This window comes from Mus musculus, chromosome 4, assembly GCF_000001635.26.
Source record: "Mus musculus strain C57BL/6J chromosome 4, GRCm38.p6 C57BL/6J".
Taxonomy (NCBI): Eukaryota; Metazoa; Chordata; class Mammalia; order Rodentia; family Muridae; genus Mus; species Mus musculus.
The window spans coordinates 43,117,551-43,135,834 of NC_000070.6; the positions used below are offsets into that span (position 1 = coordinate 43,117,551).

The 18,284-nt window shown below is 41.5% G+C and overlaps 1 protein-coding gene across 11 annotated transcripts in view; it reads left to right on the forward strand.

Annotated features, from left to right (window-relative positions):
• Positions 1-18,284, forward strand: part of Unc13b (unc-13 homolog B) — a 218,681-nt gene that overhangs the window by 71,358 nt on the left and 129,039 nt on the right. The gene's annotated exons all lie outside the window — the stretch shown is intronic.

The window sequence follows — 18,284 nt, forward strand, 5'->3', positions numbered from 1 at the left end:
TTTATTCAGCTTACACTTCCACATTGCTGTTCATCACCAAAGGAAGTCAGGACTGGAACTCAAGCAGGTCAGGAAGCAGGAGCTGATGCAGAGGCCATGGAGGGATGTTCCTTACTGGCTTGCTTCCCCAGGCTTGCTCAGCCTGGTCTCTTATAGAACCCAAGACTACCAGCCCAGAGATGGTCCCACCTACAAGGGGCCTATCCCCTTTGATCACTAATTGATAAAATACCCCACAGCTGGATCTCATGGAGGTACTTTCCCAACTGAAGCTCCTTTCTCTGTGATAACCCCAGCCTGTGTCAAGTTGACACACAAACACATCACTAGTAAGCCTCAACCCTTAGTTCTTATTCATCCCTAAGATCTAAACAACTTTAAAAGTCCCACAGTCTTTATATATTAAAAGTTCAATCCTTTTAAAATATCCAATATCTTTTAAAATCCAAAGTCTTTTTACAATTAAAAGTCTCTTAACTGTGGGATCCAGTAAAATATTTTCTTCCTTCAAGAAGGAAAAATATCAGGGCACAGTCACAATCAAAAGCAAAAATTAAACTCCAACTGTCCAATGTCTGGGATCCAACTCACGATCTTCTGGGCTCCTCCAAGGGCTTGGGTCACTTCTCCAGCCATGCCCTTTGTAGCACACACCTTGTCTTCTAGGCTCCAGCTGCCTGTATTCCATGGCTGCTGCTATTCTTGGTGGTCATCTCATGGTACTGGCATCTCCAAAACGCTGCTGTCTTCCACTGTAACTAGACTTCACCAATAGCCTCTCATAGGCTCTCTTCATGGTGCCAAGCCTCAATTTCTTTGTATGACCCCTTCAGTCCTGGGCCATCAGTAGCAACTGAAGCTGCACCTTCATCAATGGCCTTCCATGGCCTCTCACAGTGCCAAGCCTCAGCTGCTCTGTGTGACTCCTTCATGCCTTCAAAACCAGTACCAACTGGGTAACTCTTACTTACACATTACCAAGTCCAGCCACAGCACAAGGTACACCCTTGGCTATCTCTGGAACACAGCCTCTGTGCTCTCAGAAAACACTTCCCAGAAGATGTCACCCCAATGATGCTGGTCTCTTCTTAATCACTGCTAATTTCTTAGCTCCAGCTAACCAGCATCAATAGTTCCAGTAATACAAAGGTTTCACTTTACTAGTTCTGGTATCTTGTTAATCACAGCTGATTCTTCAGCCCCAGCTAGCCAGCACCACAGAATCTTCACAATCAAAGTAACAATGGCCCTTAAAAGAGTATTTAATTTTCCCTCTGAAATTTCACAAGCCAGGCCTCCATCTTCTGCACTGTTCTCAACATTATCTTCCAAGCTCCTACACAACATCTGACAGAGCTCTTAACACCGAATGGCTCTTCTAGCCCAAAGTTTCAAAGTCCTTGCACGGTTCTCCTCAAAACATGGTCAGGTTGTCACAGGAATACCTCACTATGCTTTTACCAATTTGTCTTAGTCAGGGTTTCTATTCCTGCACAAACATCATGACCAAGAAGCAGTTGGGGAGGAAAGGGTTTATTCAGTTTACACTTCCACATTGCTGTTCATCACCAAAGGAAGTCAGGACTGGAACTCAAGCAGGTCAGGAAGCAGGAACTGATGCAGAGGCCATGGAGGGATGTTCCTTACTGGCTTGCTTCCCCTGGCTTGCTCAGCCTGGTCTCTTATAGAACCCAAGACTACCAGCCCAGAGATGGTCCCACCCACAAGGGGCCTTTCCCCCTTGATCACTAATTGAGAAAATACCCCACAGCTGGATCTCATGGAGGCACTTTCCCAACTGAAGCTCCTTTCTCTGTGATAACCCCAGCCTGTGTCAAGTTGACACATAAAACCAGCCAGTACACCTGGCCTTAGTTTTTCTCCAACAAAGCCTGCTTATTTTTATTGAGGAATGGTATTTAGATTCTAGAAATTGTTCTAGATCATTGACACGAGTGCTATTGCTTTTTGTCTCTTTGAATAGATAGAGTGAGGAAACAACACCCCCCCCCACACCCACACCCATACACCTACACACCCACACTCACACACCCTCAGACACACATACACACCATGTTCATCAGGTATCATTCTTGCTTAAGGGGTTTTCTAATCTTCATTCATGTGTGAATCTTACTTCTCTCTCAGTGAGAAGCCCTGATCTTAAGGCCATAAAATTACCCATTCATTGCTGTGTTCTATAATGTATACAAACAGATTTCAGGATGTGCTGTCATTAATAACAGGCTTACTCAGTAAAGTTTAAGATTGTTTTATTTTGTCCTTAAGAAAAAACTCAAAATAATATTACAAAATCACTGTTACACCTAATAACAAAATTTCACATTTCAATGTCCTGTTTCAATTCCACCATCTTCCTGAAGTTTTGCACCTTTTGTCTCACTGTATCACTGAGTCAGGATGCATGGATTATGTTTTTATTTGCTTGTTTTACTTTGTTCAGTGCTGGAGATGAAGCCTAGGTTCTGTGCCTGTTAGGAAAGTGCATCACCAATGAGTCTCATCGCTAGCCTAAGATAAAGTTTATCGTTTTATGTATGAATGCCTATGATTCTGACATAGTTTGTTTAAAAGGCTCCTTATTGAATTGCCTTTGTATTTTTGGTAAAAATTATTTTGGGGTCTGGAGAGCTGGCTCAGTAGTTAAGAGTGCTTGTAGATCTTCCAGAGCTAGCACTAGAGATCAGGTCCCAGCAGCCATGTTGGACGGATCACAGTGGTTAAGTGCAGCTCCAGAGGATTCAATCCGTTAGCCTCTGTGGGCACCTGTACTTGTGTGTGTGTGTGTCTGTGTGTATCTGTGTCTGTGTGTATCTGTGTCTGTGCGTGTGAGAGAGCGAGAGAGAGAACATGCACACACAATTAAAACATAAATTCTTTTTTTATTTCTAAGCCATTTTAAAAATTCTTTATCAATCCTTTGTGAATTCTGAATCTTGCACTCCAGTCCTACTCATTTCTTTGTCTCTTTGTATCCACCTTCTGCCCTTACCCCCCAGTAATGAATAAAAAAGAATAAAATTAAAAACAAACAACTAAAAAACCCATTTTGTCATGTAGCATGTCACAGTGTGTCCCACAGTACACCCCTCTGTTCACACTTCTTTCCTTGCAATGAGTCATTTGTCTGGTTTGAGGCCTCTGGCTTCTGCTACACTTTCTTTTTCTTTTTAATTAATCATTTTATTTGTTTACATTTCAAATGATATCTCCCTCTCAGGTTACCACTCCACAACCCCTCCCATCCCATTCTCCCTCTCCCCCTTTGCCTCTTTGGGGGTGCTCCTCTACCCACTCACCCATTCTCACCTTACCATTCTAGCATCCCCTTATGCTGGGGCGTCAAGCCTCCACAGGACCAAGTGCATCCCCTCCCATTGATGTCAGATAAGGCAATCATCTGCTACATATGTAGCTGGAGCCATAGATCCCTCCATGTATACTCTTTGGTTAGTGATTTCATCCCTGGGAGCTTTAGGTAGTCTGGTTAGTTGATATTGTTCTTCATATGGGGTTGCAATCCCTTTCAGCTCGTTCAGTCCTTTCCCTAGCTCTTCCATTGCGGTCCCCAGGCTCAGTCTGATGGTTGGCTGTGAGTATCTGCATCTGTGGATCCTCACCAGGACTGTTCTCAGATATCCTGTTGTTGCTCTGTGTCATGGAGATCCTGTAGCTTTGGTTCTTCAGAACCAGCCCTTCTACATGCTCCAGCAGTTTATAGATGGGGTAGATGTTGGTTCCTGGATTTGGGCCTGGGTAGTAGCTGAGTTGGTCAGCAGGGTGAGCTTTCCAGCATTGCCCTGGCTAGCTTTCCCACTCTCATGCCCTTGGGACTGGCTCACCTGCACCTCTGCTGTCCTGCCCATGTGAGGTTCAGGGCCTGCTCTCTCAAGTGTTGTAGCCAGTGAGGTTTGGGGTCAGCTCTCCAGCTCTCATCTCTCCCACCTGCCCAAGTGGCAGGGGTGATGGGAGGGGAAAGCACTTTTCCCTTGCTTACAGCACTTCCGAGTTGACTAGTGGTGGGGCCAGTTCACCTGTGCTCCTGCCACCAAGCTCAGTTCTACTACTGTATGCTGCCCTGGCAATGTGCAGGGCCTGCCCTCCTGAGTACTGCAGCTGGTGAGAGGAGGGCACAGCTCTTCAAAAAAATAAATTCTTAAAAATTTATTCTGAGTCACCACTACAGTATCACACTACTTTCTTTCCTGGGCTTTTTATGAGATTGGGTTTTATATATTTATATTAGATATTCACTTTAGTGTTTAAAGACATATTTCTCATATGTGGCATTAGTTTAGAGTTGGTAGCATACTGTTCTTTGTATACTTTAATTAGCCCTTTCATGCTAGAGTCTTTTCTGTTTCTGAAATGGTACTGTGTGCTCTGTGTGTTTTGTACAAATCTGCTCAGTAACAAACAGTAAAATTGAGAACTGTAGCCACAGTGCTAAACATCAGAAGTTTATGTAGAATAGTTTCTCTTACAAATGTCTCCAAACTCTTCATAGTATTCAACCTTGACTCTGATAAAGATATTTCTATGTATGTCTTGTTCAAGCATGCAATAGCACAGCATGGTGCCGTACTTAACTGTGAGAAAGTTTAACAGCAGTCTGCTCTGCTCAATTTTTATACATATCTGCTTTGCCCACCCACTGTATCAATGACAGTATTGCCTGCTATAATTTAGAAATGAATCAGCAGTGATCCAGCACCTGGAAGATTTGACAAGATGTGTCCTCGTCTATCCTGGTACAGTGTCCCTAATCCGTAGCAAGTGTTCAAGGAAAATAGACGTGCAAGGGAAGAAGAATGTGTAGCTTTTAAGTGGTTTTTTTTTTTGAGATGTGGAATATTTAAGTAAAAAAAATTTAAAGTAGGATCCTAAGTGTATTGATATGATTATAGTTATTTAGGAAAAATGTGTACACATCAACAGATGAAAACTTCAATGTGTTAAAAGTAGCCTTCATTGGTAAATTGTAGTATTGTTTTATTTTTAGATATTTAAAGTACTGTACAGTACTGACTTTTTTCAGAGATTTTGTTTTTCTAGGCCAGGCATGTAACACAGAGCAGCTTGCCTAGTATGGCCAAGTATGGTTCCATTTCCAACACTGCAAAACCCAACTGAATACTTTTAAAGACCTGACGATACGAAGGCAGATTCCCATAAACTCACTCCTTCAGTTTGGAGTTGGGGTTTAGTTAGACCAGAGTTGATTGTTAAGCTTGGCTGAAGTTTTTGTCAACAATACTAGCAACTCCTTGATTATATGTTCTGAGAAGTTCCAATGTAGGTGTTCCTTTATTGATAATACTCCTAAGGGTACCCTAACTAATTTCCTTTAGATGTAACTGTTTTTGAAGTCTATGTGGTTCTATTGGCAATATGATCCCAACTATAGTTTGAACATTGAAATTATTCTTTACATTTAAAAAATTGTTAAATGTTGATGCCTGCCATGGTATACACGTGTTGTATGCCTGCCATGGTGTACATGTGGAGGTCAGATGACAAGTTTATTTTTATTTTTATTGTTTTTTTTCGAGACAAGGTTTCTCTGTGTAGCCCTGGCTGCCCTGGAACTCACTCTGTAGACCAGGCTGGCCTCGAACTCAGAAATTTGCCTGCCTCTGCCTCAGATGACAAGTTTTAAGAGATTCTTCTAACGTGCATCCAGGGACTGAATTTAGGTCTTTAGCCTTGGTGGTAGCCACCTTCACCTGTGGTCTTAGTTGCTTTTCTATTGGTGAGATAAAACACTATAACCAAGGCAACTCATAAAAGAAAGAGTTTAGGCCCGGCTGGGGAGGCGGCCTAAGCCACAGCAGCAGCGGTCGCCATCTTGGTCCGGGACCCGCCGAACTTAGGAAATTAGTCTGAACAGGTGAGAGGGTGCGCCAGAGAACCTGACAGCTTCTGGAACAGGCAGAAGCACAGAGGCGCTGAGGCAGCACCCTGTGTGGGCCGGGGACAGCCGGCCACCTTCCGGACCAGAGGACAGGTGCCCGCCCGGCTGGGGAGGCGACCTAAGCCACAGCAGCAGCGGTCGCCATCTTGGTCCCGGGACTCCAAGGAACTTAGGAATTTAGTCTGCTTAGGTGAGAGTCTGTACCACCTGGGAACTGCCAAAGCAACACAGTGTCTGAGAAAGGTCCTGTTTTGGGCCTTCTTCTTCGGCCAGGAGGAGGTCCAAATACAAGATATCTGCGCACCTTCCCTGTAAGAGAGCTTGCCAGCAGAGAGTGCTCTGAGCACTGAAACTCAGAGGAGAGAATCTGTCTCCCAGGTCTGCTGATAGACGGTAACAGAATCACCAGAAGAACAATCTCTAAACAGAGTCAACTATAACTACTAACTCCAGAGATTACCAGATGGCGAAAGGTAAACGGAGGAATCTTACTAACAGGAACCAAGACCACTCACCATCACCAGAACCCAGCACACCCACTTCGCCCAGTCCAGGGAACCCCAACACACCTGAGAACCTAGACCTAGATTTAAAAGCATATCTCATGATGATGGTAGAGGACATCAAGAAGGACTTTAATAAATCACTTAAAGAAATACAGGAGAACACTGCTAAAGAGTTACAAGTCCTTAAAGAAAAACAGGAAAACACAATCAAACAGGTAGAAGTCCTTACAGAAAAAGAGGAAAAAACATACAAACAGGTGATGGAAATGAACAAAACCATACTAGACCTAAAAAGGGAAGTAGACACAATAAAGAAAACTCAAAGCGAGGCAACACTAGAGATAGAAACCCTAGGAAAGAAATCTGGAACCATAGATTTGAGCATCAGCAACAGAATACAAGAGATGGAAGAGAGAATCTCAGGTGCAGAAGATTCCATAGAGAACATCGGCACAACAATCAAAGAAAATGGAAAATGCAAAAAGATCCTAACTCAAAATATCCAGGAAATCCAGGACACAATAAGAAGACCAAACGTACGGATAATAGGAGTGGATGAGAATGAAGATTTTCAACTCAAAGGTCCAGCAAACATCTTCAACAAAATTATTGAAGAAAACTTCCCAAATCTAAAGAATGAGATGCATATGAATATACAAGAAGCCTACAGAACTCCAAATAGACTGGACCAGAAAAGAAATTCCTCCCGACACATAATAATCAGAACATCAAATGCACTAAATAAAGATAGAATACTAAAAGCAGTAAGGGAAAAAGGTCAAGTAACATATAAAGGCAAGCCTATCAGAATTACACCAGATTTTTCACCAGAGACTATGAAAGCCAGAAGAGCCTGGACAGATGTTATACAGACACTAAGAGAACACAAACTGCAGCCCAGGCTACTATACCCAGCCAAACTCTCAATTATCATAGAGGGAGAAACCAAAGTATTCCACGACAAAACCAAATTCACGCATTATCTCTCCACGAATCCAGCCCTTCAAAGGATAATAACAGAAAAAAACCAATACAAGAACGGGAACAACGCCCTAGAAAAAACAAGAAGGTAATCCCTCAACAAACCTAAAAGAAGACAGCCACAAGAACAGAATGCCACCTTTAACAACTAAAATAACAGGAAGCAACAATTACTTTTCCTTAATATCTCTTAACATCAATGGTCTCAACTCGCCAATAAAAAGACATAGACTAACAAACTGGCTACACAAACAAGACCCAACACTTTGCTGCTTACAGGAAACTCATCTCAGAGAAAAAGATAGACACTACCTCAGAATGAAAGGCTGGAAAACAATTTTCCAAGCAAATGGTATGAAGAAACAAGCAGGAGTAGCCATCCTAATATCTGATAAGATTGACTTCCAACCCAAAGTCATCAAAAAAGACAAGGAGGGACACTTCATTCTCATCAAAGGTAAAATCCTCCAAGAGGAACTCTCAATTCTGAATATCTATGCTCCAAATACAAGAGCAGCCACATTCACTAAAGAAACTTTAGTAAAGCTCAAAGCACACATTGCGCCTCACACAATAATAGTGGGAGACTTCAACACACCACTTTCACCAATGGACAGATCATGGAAACAGAAACTAAACAGGGACACACTGAAACTAACAGAAGTGATGAAACAAATGGATCTGACAGATATCTACAGAACATTTTACCCTAAAACAAAAGGATATACCTTCTTCTCAGCACCTCATGGTACCTTCTCCAAAATTGACCACATAATAGGTCACAAATCAGGCCGCAACAGATTCAAAAATATTGAAATTGTCCCATGTATCCTATCAGATCACCATGCACTAAGGCTGATCTTCAATAACAAAATAAATAACAGAAAGCCAACATTCACATGGAAACTGAACAACACTCTTCTCAATGATACCTTGGTCAAGGAAGGAATAAAGAAAGAAATTAAAGACTTTTTAGAGTTTAATGAAAATGAAGCCACAACGTACCCAAACCTTTGGGACACAATGAAAGCATTTCTAAGAGGGAAACTCATAGCTATGAGTGCCTTCAAGAAAAAACGGGAGAGAGCACATACTAGCAGCTTGACAACACATCTAAAAGCTCTAGAAAAAAAGGAAGCAAATTCACCCAAGAGGAGTAGACGGCAGGAAATAATCAAACTCAGGGGTGAAATCAACCAAGTGGAAACAAGAAGAACTATTCAAAGAATTAACCAAACGAGGAGTTGGTTCTTTGAGAAAATCAACAAGATAGATAAACCCTTAGCTAGACTCACTAAAGGGCACAGGGACAAAATCCTAATTAACAAAATCAGAAATGAAAAGGGAGACATAACAACAGATCCTGAAGAAATCCAAAACACCATCAGATCCTTCTACAAAAGGCTATACTCAACAAAACTGGAAAACCTGGACGAAATGGACAAATTTCTGGACAGATACCAGGTACCAAAGTTGAATCAGGATCAAGTTGACCTTCTAAACAGTCCCATATCCCCTAAAGAAATAGAAGCAGTTATTAATAGTCTCCCAGCCAAAAAAAGCCCAGGACCAGACGGGTTTAGTGCAGAGTTCTATCAGACCTTCAAAGAAGATCTAACTCCAGTTCTGCACAAACTTTTTCACAAGATAGAAGTAGAAGGTATTCTACCCAACTCATTTTATGAAGCCACTATTACTCTGATACCTAAACCACAGAAAGATCCAACAAAGATAGAGAACTTCAGACCAATTTCTCTTATGAACATCGATGCAAAAATCCTTAATAAAATTCTCGCTAACCGAATCCAAGAACACATTAAAGCAATCATCCATCCTGACCAAGTAGGTTTTATTCCAGGGATGCAGGGATGGTTTAATATACGAAAATCCATCAATGTAATCCATTATATAAACAAACTCAAAGACAAAAACCACATGATCATCTCGTTAGATGCAGAAAAAGCATTTGACAAGATCCAACACCCATTCATGATAAAAGTTCTGGAAAGATCAGGAATTCAAGGCCAATACCTAAACATGATAAAAGCAATCTACAGCAAACCAGTAGCCAACATCAAAGTAAATGGAGAGAAGCTGGAAGCAATCCCACTAAAATCAGGGACTAGACAAGGCTGCCCACTTTCTCCCTACCTTTTCAACATAGTAATTGAAGTATTAGCCAGAGCAATTCGACAACAAAAGGAGATCAAGGGGATACAAATTGGAAAAGAGGAAGTCAAAATATCACTTTTTGCAGATGATATGATAGTATATATAAGTGACCCTAAAAATTCCAACAGAGAACTCCTAAACCTGATAAACAGCTTCGGTGAAGTAGCTGGATATAAAATTAACTCAAACAAGTCAATGGCCTTTCTCTACACAAAGAATAAACAGGCTGAGAAAGAAATTAGGGAAACAACACCCTTCTCAATAGCCACAAATAATATAAAATATCTCGGCGTGACTCTAACGAAGGAAGTGAAAGATCTGTATGATAAAAACTTCAAGTCCCTGAAGAAAGAAATTAAAGAAGATCTCAGAAGATGGAAAGATCTCCCATGCTCATGGATTGGCAGGACCAACATTGTAAAAATGGCTATCTTGCCAAAAGCAATCTACAGATTCAATGCAATCCCCATTAAAATTCCAACTCAATTCTTCAACGAATTAGAAGGAGCAATTTGCAAATTCATCTGGAATAACAAAAAACCGAGGATAGCAAAAACTCTTCTCAAGGATAAAAGAACCTCTGGTGGAATCACCATGCCTGACCTAAAGCTTTACTACAGAGCAATTGTGATAAAAACTGCATGGTACTGGTATAGAGACAGACAAGTGGACCAATGGAATAGAATTGAAGACCCAGAAATGAACCCACACACCTATGGTCACTTGATCTTCGACAAGGGAGCCAAAACCATCCAGTGGAAGAAAGACAGCATTTTCAACAATTGGTGCTGGCACAACTGGTTGTTATCATGTAGAAGAATGCGAATCGATCCATACTTATCTCCTTGTACTAAGGTCAAATCTAAGTGGATCAAGGAACTTCACATAAAACCAGAGACACTGAAACTTATAGAGGAGAAAGTGGGGAAAAGCCTTGAAGATATGGGCACAGGGGAAAAATTCCTGAACAGAACAGCAATGGCTTGTGCTGTAAGATCGAGAATTGACAAATGGGACCTAATGAAACTCCAAAGTTTCTGCAAGGCAAAAGACACTGTCTATAAGACAAAAAGACCACCAACAGACTGGGAAAGGATCTTTACCTATCCTAAATCAGATAGGGGACTAATATCCAACATATATAAAGAACTCAAGAAGGTGGACCTCAGAAAATCAAATAACCCCCTTAAAAAATGGGGCTCAGAACTGAACAAAGAATTCTCACCTGAGGAATACCGAATGGCAGAGAAGCACCTGAAAAAATGTTCAACATCCTTAATCATCAGGGAAATGCAAATCAAAACAACCCTGAGATTCCACCTCACACCAGTGAGAATGGCTAAGATCAAAAATTCAGGTGACAGCAGATGCTGGCGAGGATGTGGAGAAAGAGGAACACTCCTCCATTGTTGGTGGGATTGCAGGCTTGTACAACCACTCTGGAAATCAGTCTGGCGGTTCCTCAGAAAATTGGACATAGTACTACCGGAGGATCCAGCAATACCTCTCCTGGGCATATATCCAGAAGAAGCCCCAACTGGTAAGAAGGACACATGCTCCACTATGTTCATAGCAGCCTTATTTATAATAGCCAGAAACTGGAAAGAACCCAGATGCCCCTCAACAGAGGAATGGATACAGAAAATGTGGTACATCTACACAATGGAGTACTACTCAGCTATTAAAAAGAATGAATTTATGAAATTCCTAGCCAAATGGATGGACCTGGAGAGCATCATCCTGAGTGAGGTAACACAATCACAAAGGAACTCACACAATATGTACTCACTGATAAGTGGATACTAGCCCAAAACCTAGGATACCCACGATATAAGATACAATTTCCTAAACACATGAAACTCAAGAAAAATGAAGACTGAAGTGTGGACACTATGCCCCTCCTTAGAAGTGGGAACAAAACACCCATGGAAGGAGTTACAGAAACAAAGTTTGGAGCTGAGATGAAAGGATGGACCATGTAGAGACTGCCATATCCAGGGATCCACCCCATAATCAGCATCCAAACGCTGACACCATTGCATATACTAGCAAGATTTTATCGAAAGGACCCAGATGTAGCTGTCTCTTGTGAGACTATGCCGGGGCCTAGCAAACACAGAAGTGGATGCTCACAGTCAGCTAATGGATGGATCACAGGGCTCCCAATGGAGGAGCTAGAGAAAGTACCCAAGGAGCTAAAGGGATCTTCAACCCTATAGGTGGAACAACATTATGAACTAACCAGTACCCCTGAGCTCTTGACTCTAGCTGCATATGTATCAAAAGATGGCCTAGTCGGCCATCACTGGAAAGAGAGGCCCATTGGACACGCAGACTTTGTGTGCCCCGGTACAGGGGAACGCCAGGGCCAAAGGGGGGGAGTGGGTGGGTAGGGGAGTGGGGGTGGGTGGGTAAGGGGGACTTTTGGTATAGCATTGGAAATGTAAATGAGCTAAATACCTAATAAAAAATGGAAAAAAAAAAAAAAAGAAAGAGTTTAATTGGGCTTATGGCTATAGAGAGTTAGTGTTTGTGATGGTGGGGCAAGGACATGGAGGTGGACAGTTGGAGTAGCAGCTGAGAGCTCATATCTTCATCCCTTAGAAGGAGGCAGAGAAGCCGGTCAGTGGTGGTGCACGCCTAATCCCAGAACTTGGGAGGCAGAGGCAGGTGGATTTCTGAGTTTGAGGCCAGCCTGGTCTACAGAGTGAGTTCCAGGACAGCCAGGAGTACACAGAGAAACCCTGTCTAGAAAAAAAAAAAAAAAAAAAAAAAAAGAGGAAGAGGAGGCAGAGAGCACTGTGGGAATGGCCAGAGTCTTTGAGACCTCAAGCTAGTCCCAAGTGTTACATCTCTCCCAACAAGGCCACATTTCCTAATCCTGCCCAAACAGTCCCACTAACTGGGGACTAAATATTCAAACGTGTGAGCCTATGGGAGCCTTTCTTTGTCAAATCATCAAACCCCTTAAGCCATCTTGCCAGACCCAGGATGAACTTCTATTTGCGATACAGTCTATTGTTTGATTTTCATAGGGATTTTTCTGGTTATGTACAAAGTATTTGTTTCATTGTTTAAAAATTATTGATTGTAAGGATGTGATATATTTATATATACATGTGTGCTTATGTATATTTATATATCTAAAATATTCCAAGATTGGATCCTTTTTTAAGTAGGAAAAGAGAATATACTTTCACATATTAATTTAAGGTGTTTCTTGAAGAATGAACCTGTTCAGAACAAAGAGTGTGCATTACATCATGAATAATAGCAACCAGACATTTTGAAGCACAGTCAGACATGCGCTGTGATCTTGCCAAGTTGTAACACTTTAATTACTGTCTTAGTTAGGGTTTTATGGCTGTGAACAGACACTGTGACCATGGCAAGTTTTATAAAGGACAACATTTAATTGGGGCTGGCTTACAGGTTCAGAGGTTCAGTCCATTATCATCAAGGTGGGAACGTGGCAGCATCTAGGCAGACATGGTACAGGAGGAGCTGAGAGTTCTACATCTTCATCTGAAGGCTGCTAGCAGAATACTGTATTCTAGGCAGCTAGAATGAGGGTCTTAAAGCCTATGTCCACAGTGACACACCTATTACAACAAGGCCACACCTCCTAATAGTGCCACTCCCTGGGCCAAGCATATACAAACTTTCACAATTACCTTGTATAAGGATTTACTTTACTATTGTATCTGAAAGACACATGTTCATGTAAGAATACTTTACATTTCTTTATTTTCTTTCTTCAGGGTGGTCCATCCTGCTGGGATTTGTTCATTCTTAGGAAGCAGGAGTTAGTTGATGCTTTTCACTGCTGTTCGATCTAATGTGCTGCATCTCTAGTCTGCACCCCATTCAAATGTTCCTTTTAAAATCCTTCTGTTACTTTTGATTTCTGTGTAAAGCTGTTCACAGCTTCTGTATGACCTGTCTAATTTCTTTTATTTTATTTGATATTTTCTTTATTTATATTTCAAATGTTATCCCCTTTCCTGGTTTCCCTCCCTCCCGGAAACACCCTATCACATCATCCCTACCCCGGCTTCTCTGAGGGTGTTCCTCCACCTACCCACCCACTCCCACCTCCTCGACCTCAGTTCCCCTACACTGGGACATCTATCCAGCCTTCATAGGACCAAGGACCTATTGATGCCTGACAAGGCCATCCTCTGCTACATATGCAGCTGGAGCCATATGTACCCCTTTGTTGATGGCTTAGTCCCTGGGAGCTCTTGGGGGACTGGTTGGTTGATATTGTTGTTGTTCTTATGGGGTTGCAAACCCCTTCAACTCCTTCAGTTCTTTCTCTCTAACTCCTTTATTGGGGACCTTGAACTTAGTCCAATGGTTGTCTGCAAACATCTGCCTCTGTATTTGTAAGGCTCTGGCAGGGCCTCTCAGGAGACAGCCTTATCAGGCTCCTTTCAGCATGCACTTCTTGGCATCCACAATAGCGTCTGGGTTTGGTAACTATATATGGGATGAATCCCCAGGTGAGACAGTCTCTGGGTGGTCTTTCTTTTAGTCTCTGCTCTACACTTTATCTCCACATTTGCTCCTATGAGTATTTTGTTCTCCTTCTAAGAAGGACTGAAGCACCCACACTTTGGTTTTCCTTCTTATTGAGCTTCATGTGGTCTGTGAACTGTATCCTGGTTATTTGGAGCTTTTGGGCTAGCATCCACTAGTGATGTGCATGCCATGTGTGTTCTTTTGCGATTGGGTTACCTCACTCAGGATGATATTTTCTAGTTCCATCCATTTGCCTAGGAATTTCATGAATTCATCGTTTTTAGTCGTTAAGTAGTACTCCATTGTGTAAATGTAACACATTTTCTGTATCTATTGCTCAGTTTAGGGACATCTAGGTTCTTTCCAGCTTCTGGCTATTATAAATAAGGCTGCTATGAACATAGTGGAGCATGTGTCCTTATTACAAGTTGGAGCATCTTCTGGGTATATGGCCAGGAGTGATTCCTGGGTCCTCAGGAACCGCCGACTGATTTCCAGAATGGTTGTACCAGCTTACATTCCTACCAGCCAAGAGGAGTGTTTCTCTTTTTTTTTTCTAGAGCTGAGGACCGAACCCAGGGCCTTGCGCTTGCTAGGCAAGCGCTCTACCACTGAGCTAAAGCCCCAACCCCGAGGAGTGTTTCTCTTTCTCTACATCCTTGCCAGCATCTGCTGTCACCTGAGTTTTTTATTTTAGCCATTCTGGCTGGTATGAGGTGGAATCTCAGGATTGTTTTGATTTGCATTTCCCTGATGACTAAGGATGCTGAACATTTCTTTAGGTGCTTCTTGGCTATTGGATATTCCTCAGTTGAAAATTCTTTGTTTAGTTCTGTACCCCATTACCCCCACTTCCCTTCTCCCTCTTCTCTGACCCATTTGCTCCGGCCCATATATATATATTTTTTAATTTGTTTCTCATACAGATGGTTGTGAACCACCATGTGGTCACCAGGATCTGAACTCATGACCTCCAGAAGAGCAGTCAGTGCTCTTAACTGCTGAGCCATCTCACCAGCCCTATGTACCCCATTTTTAAATAGGGTTATTTGGTTCTTTGGAGTCTTAACTTCTTGAGTTCTTTGTGTGTATTGGATATTAGCCCTCTATCAGATGTAGGTAAAGATGTTTTCCCAATCTGTTGGTGTCCTGGCTAGTTTTGTGTCAACTTGACACAGCTGGAGTTATCACAGAGAAAGGAGCTTCAGTTGAGGAAATGCCTCCATGAGATCCAACTGTAAGGCATTTTCTCAATGAGTGATCAAGGCGGGAAAGGCCCCTTGTGGGTGGGACCATCTCTGGGCTGGTAGTCTTGGTTCTATAAGAGAGCAGGCTGAGCAAGCCAGGGGAAGCAAGCCAGTAAAGAGCATCCCTCCATGGCCTCTGCATCAGCTCCTGCTTCCTGACCTGCTTGAGTTCCAGTCCTGAACTTCCTTGGTGATGAACAGCAATGTGGAAGTGTAAGCTGAATAAACCCTTTCTTCCACAACTTGCTTCTTTGTCATGACATTTGTGCAGGAATAGAAACCCTGACTAAAACAGTTGGTTACCATTTTGTCCTGTTGACAGTGTCCTTTGCTTTACAGAAGCTTTGCAATTTTATGAGTTCCCATTTGTCGATTCTTGATCTTATAGCACAAGCCACTGGTGTTCTGTTCAGGAATTTTTCCCTTGTACCCATATTGAGCTTTGTGCAAGGAGATAAGAATGGATCAATTTGCATTCTTCTACATGCTAACCACCAGTTGAACCAGCAGCATTTGTTAAAAGTGCTGTCTTTTTTCCACTGGATGGTTTTAGCTCCTTTGTCAAAGATCAAGTGACCATCGGTGTGTGGGTTCATTTCTGGGTCTTTAGTTCTATTCCATTGATCTTCCTCTCTGTCTTGAAGTGTTTTTGAAGTGTTTTTTTGTTTGTTTGTTTTTTAAAAATCACTATTGTTCTATAATACAGCTTGAGGTCAGGGATTGTGATTCCACCAGAAGTTCTTTTATTGTTGAGAACAGTTTTCACTATCCTGGGTTTTTTGTTAATCTAAATGAATTTGCAAATGCTCTTTCTAACTCTATGAAGAATTGGGGTTGGAATTTTGATGGGGATTGCATTGAATCTGTAGATTGCTTTTGACAGGTTAGCCATTTTTACTATATTAATCCTGCCAATCCATGAGCATGAGGGATCTTTCCATCTTCTGAGATCTTCTTCAATTTCTTTGTTCAGAGACTTGAAGTTCTTATCATACAGATCTTTCACTTGCTTGGTTAGAGTCACACCAAGGTATGTATTATTTGTGGCTATTGTGAAGGGTGTCATTTCCCAATTTTTTTCTCAGCCTGTTTATCCTTTGAGTAGAGGAAGGCTACTGATTTGAGTTAATTTTATATCCAGCTACCTTGCTAAAGTTGTTTATCAGGTTTAGGAGTTCTCTGGTGGAATTTTTGGGGTCACTTAAGTATACGATCATATCATCTGCAACTAGTGATATTTTGACTTCTTCCTTTCCAAGTTGTATTCCTTTTGACCATCTTTTGTTGTCTAATTGCCTTAGCTAGAACTTCAAGTACTATGTTGAATAGGTAGGGAGAGAGTGGGCAGCCTTGTCTAGTCCTGATTTTAGTGGGATTGCTTCAAGTTTCTCTCCATGTAGTTTGATGTTTGCTATTGGTTTGCTGTATATTGCTTTTACTATGTTTAGGTATGGGCCTTGAATTCCTGATCATTCCAAGACTTTTAACATGAAGGAATGCTAAATTTTGTCAAATGCTTTTTCAGTTTCTAATGAAATCATGTGGTTTTTTTCTTTGAGTTTTTTTATGTCGTGGATTACCTCGATGGATTTCCGTATATTGAACCATCCCTGCAGCCCTGAGATGAAGTCTACTTGATTGTGGTGACTGATCATTTTGATATGACCTTGGATTCAGTTGGCAAGAATTTTATTGAGTATTTTTGGATCAATGTTAATAAGGGAGATTGGTCTGAAGTTCTCTTTCTTTGTTTTGTCTTTGTGTGGTTTAGATATAAGAGTAATTGTGGTTTCATAGAATGAACTGGGTAGTGTAGCTTCTGTTCCTATTTTGTGAAATAGTTTGAATTGGAATTAGGGCCCCTTTGAAGGTCTGATAGGCTTTTTTTTTTTGGTTGGGAGACTATTAATGACTGCTTCTATTTCTTTAGGGGTTATGGGACTGTTTAGATGGTTTATCTGATCCTGTTTTAACTTTGGCACCTTGTATGTGTCTAGAAAATTGTCCATTTCATCCATATTTTCCAATTTAGTTGAGTATAAACTTTTGTAGTAGAATCTGATGATTCTTTGAATTTCCATGGTTTCAATTGTTATGTCTCCCTTTTCATTTCTGCTGTCCAATTTCTAATGTTTACTCTAGGAAGAGGAAGAGAAACGGAGCATTCTGCATATGTAACCAGATAAACATTCCCATGTGGATTGTCAGGATATTGTCTGCTCTAATGGACAGTGGTTTATTTAAAACACATATTTCAGGTATTTATTGGCAACTCTGATCTTTGTTTCTCTGCGTAACATGAGCCAGATTAGCTTTGAGTGTATAAAACATGCTGGGCACCTCTCAAAGAGGCTTTGTTTTCTCAGTGGGATGACAGAGTCCAGCAGAACAGATAAGTGTATTCATCTCCTTTTGGTTCAGAATGCTTTTCTATTCTGGACCCATCCTATCTCAGGAGTGGATCCAACATGTAATTTCTATCAAGACTTGATCATACAGATATGTGATTATTATGTCAGCATTTTATGCCATAGCACACCAAATTGAGAGGACTTGACACTTCCTAAGGCCTAACACCTTACAAAGTGTCCAGATAGAAAGGAAACTTGACTTGCACCAGAATTTGTGGCCAGTTTTGCAGATGATTTGAAACAGATTGTTTATTTCTAGTTGCTTTTCACAATTGAGATCTGATTCTGGACTTCTGGCCCTGAATTTAGTGGAATGCTTCCCCTGTTTTCCTGTAATGACTCTGACATATTATGAGATGAGAGTTTTTGGCAGTTTATGTCCCTAGAATGTGCCAGTTTCTTCACTAGTTTTGAATGCTTGGTGGTCACTTTGCTTGGAGTTGTTCCCCCACCCCTCAAACAAACTAATCCCTGGCTTTTTTTTTTTTTAAACTTTTCACTGGTTCTC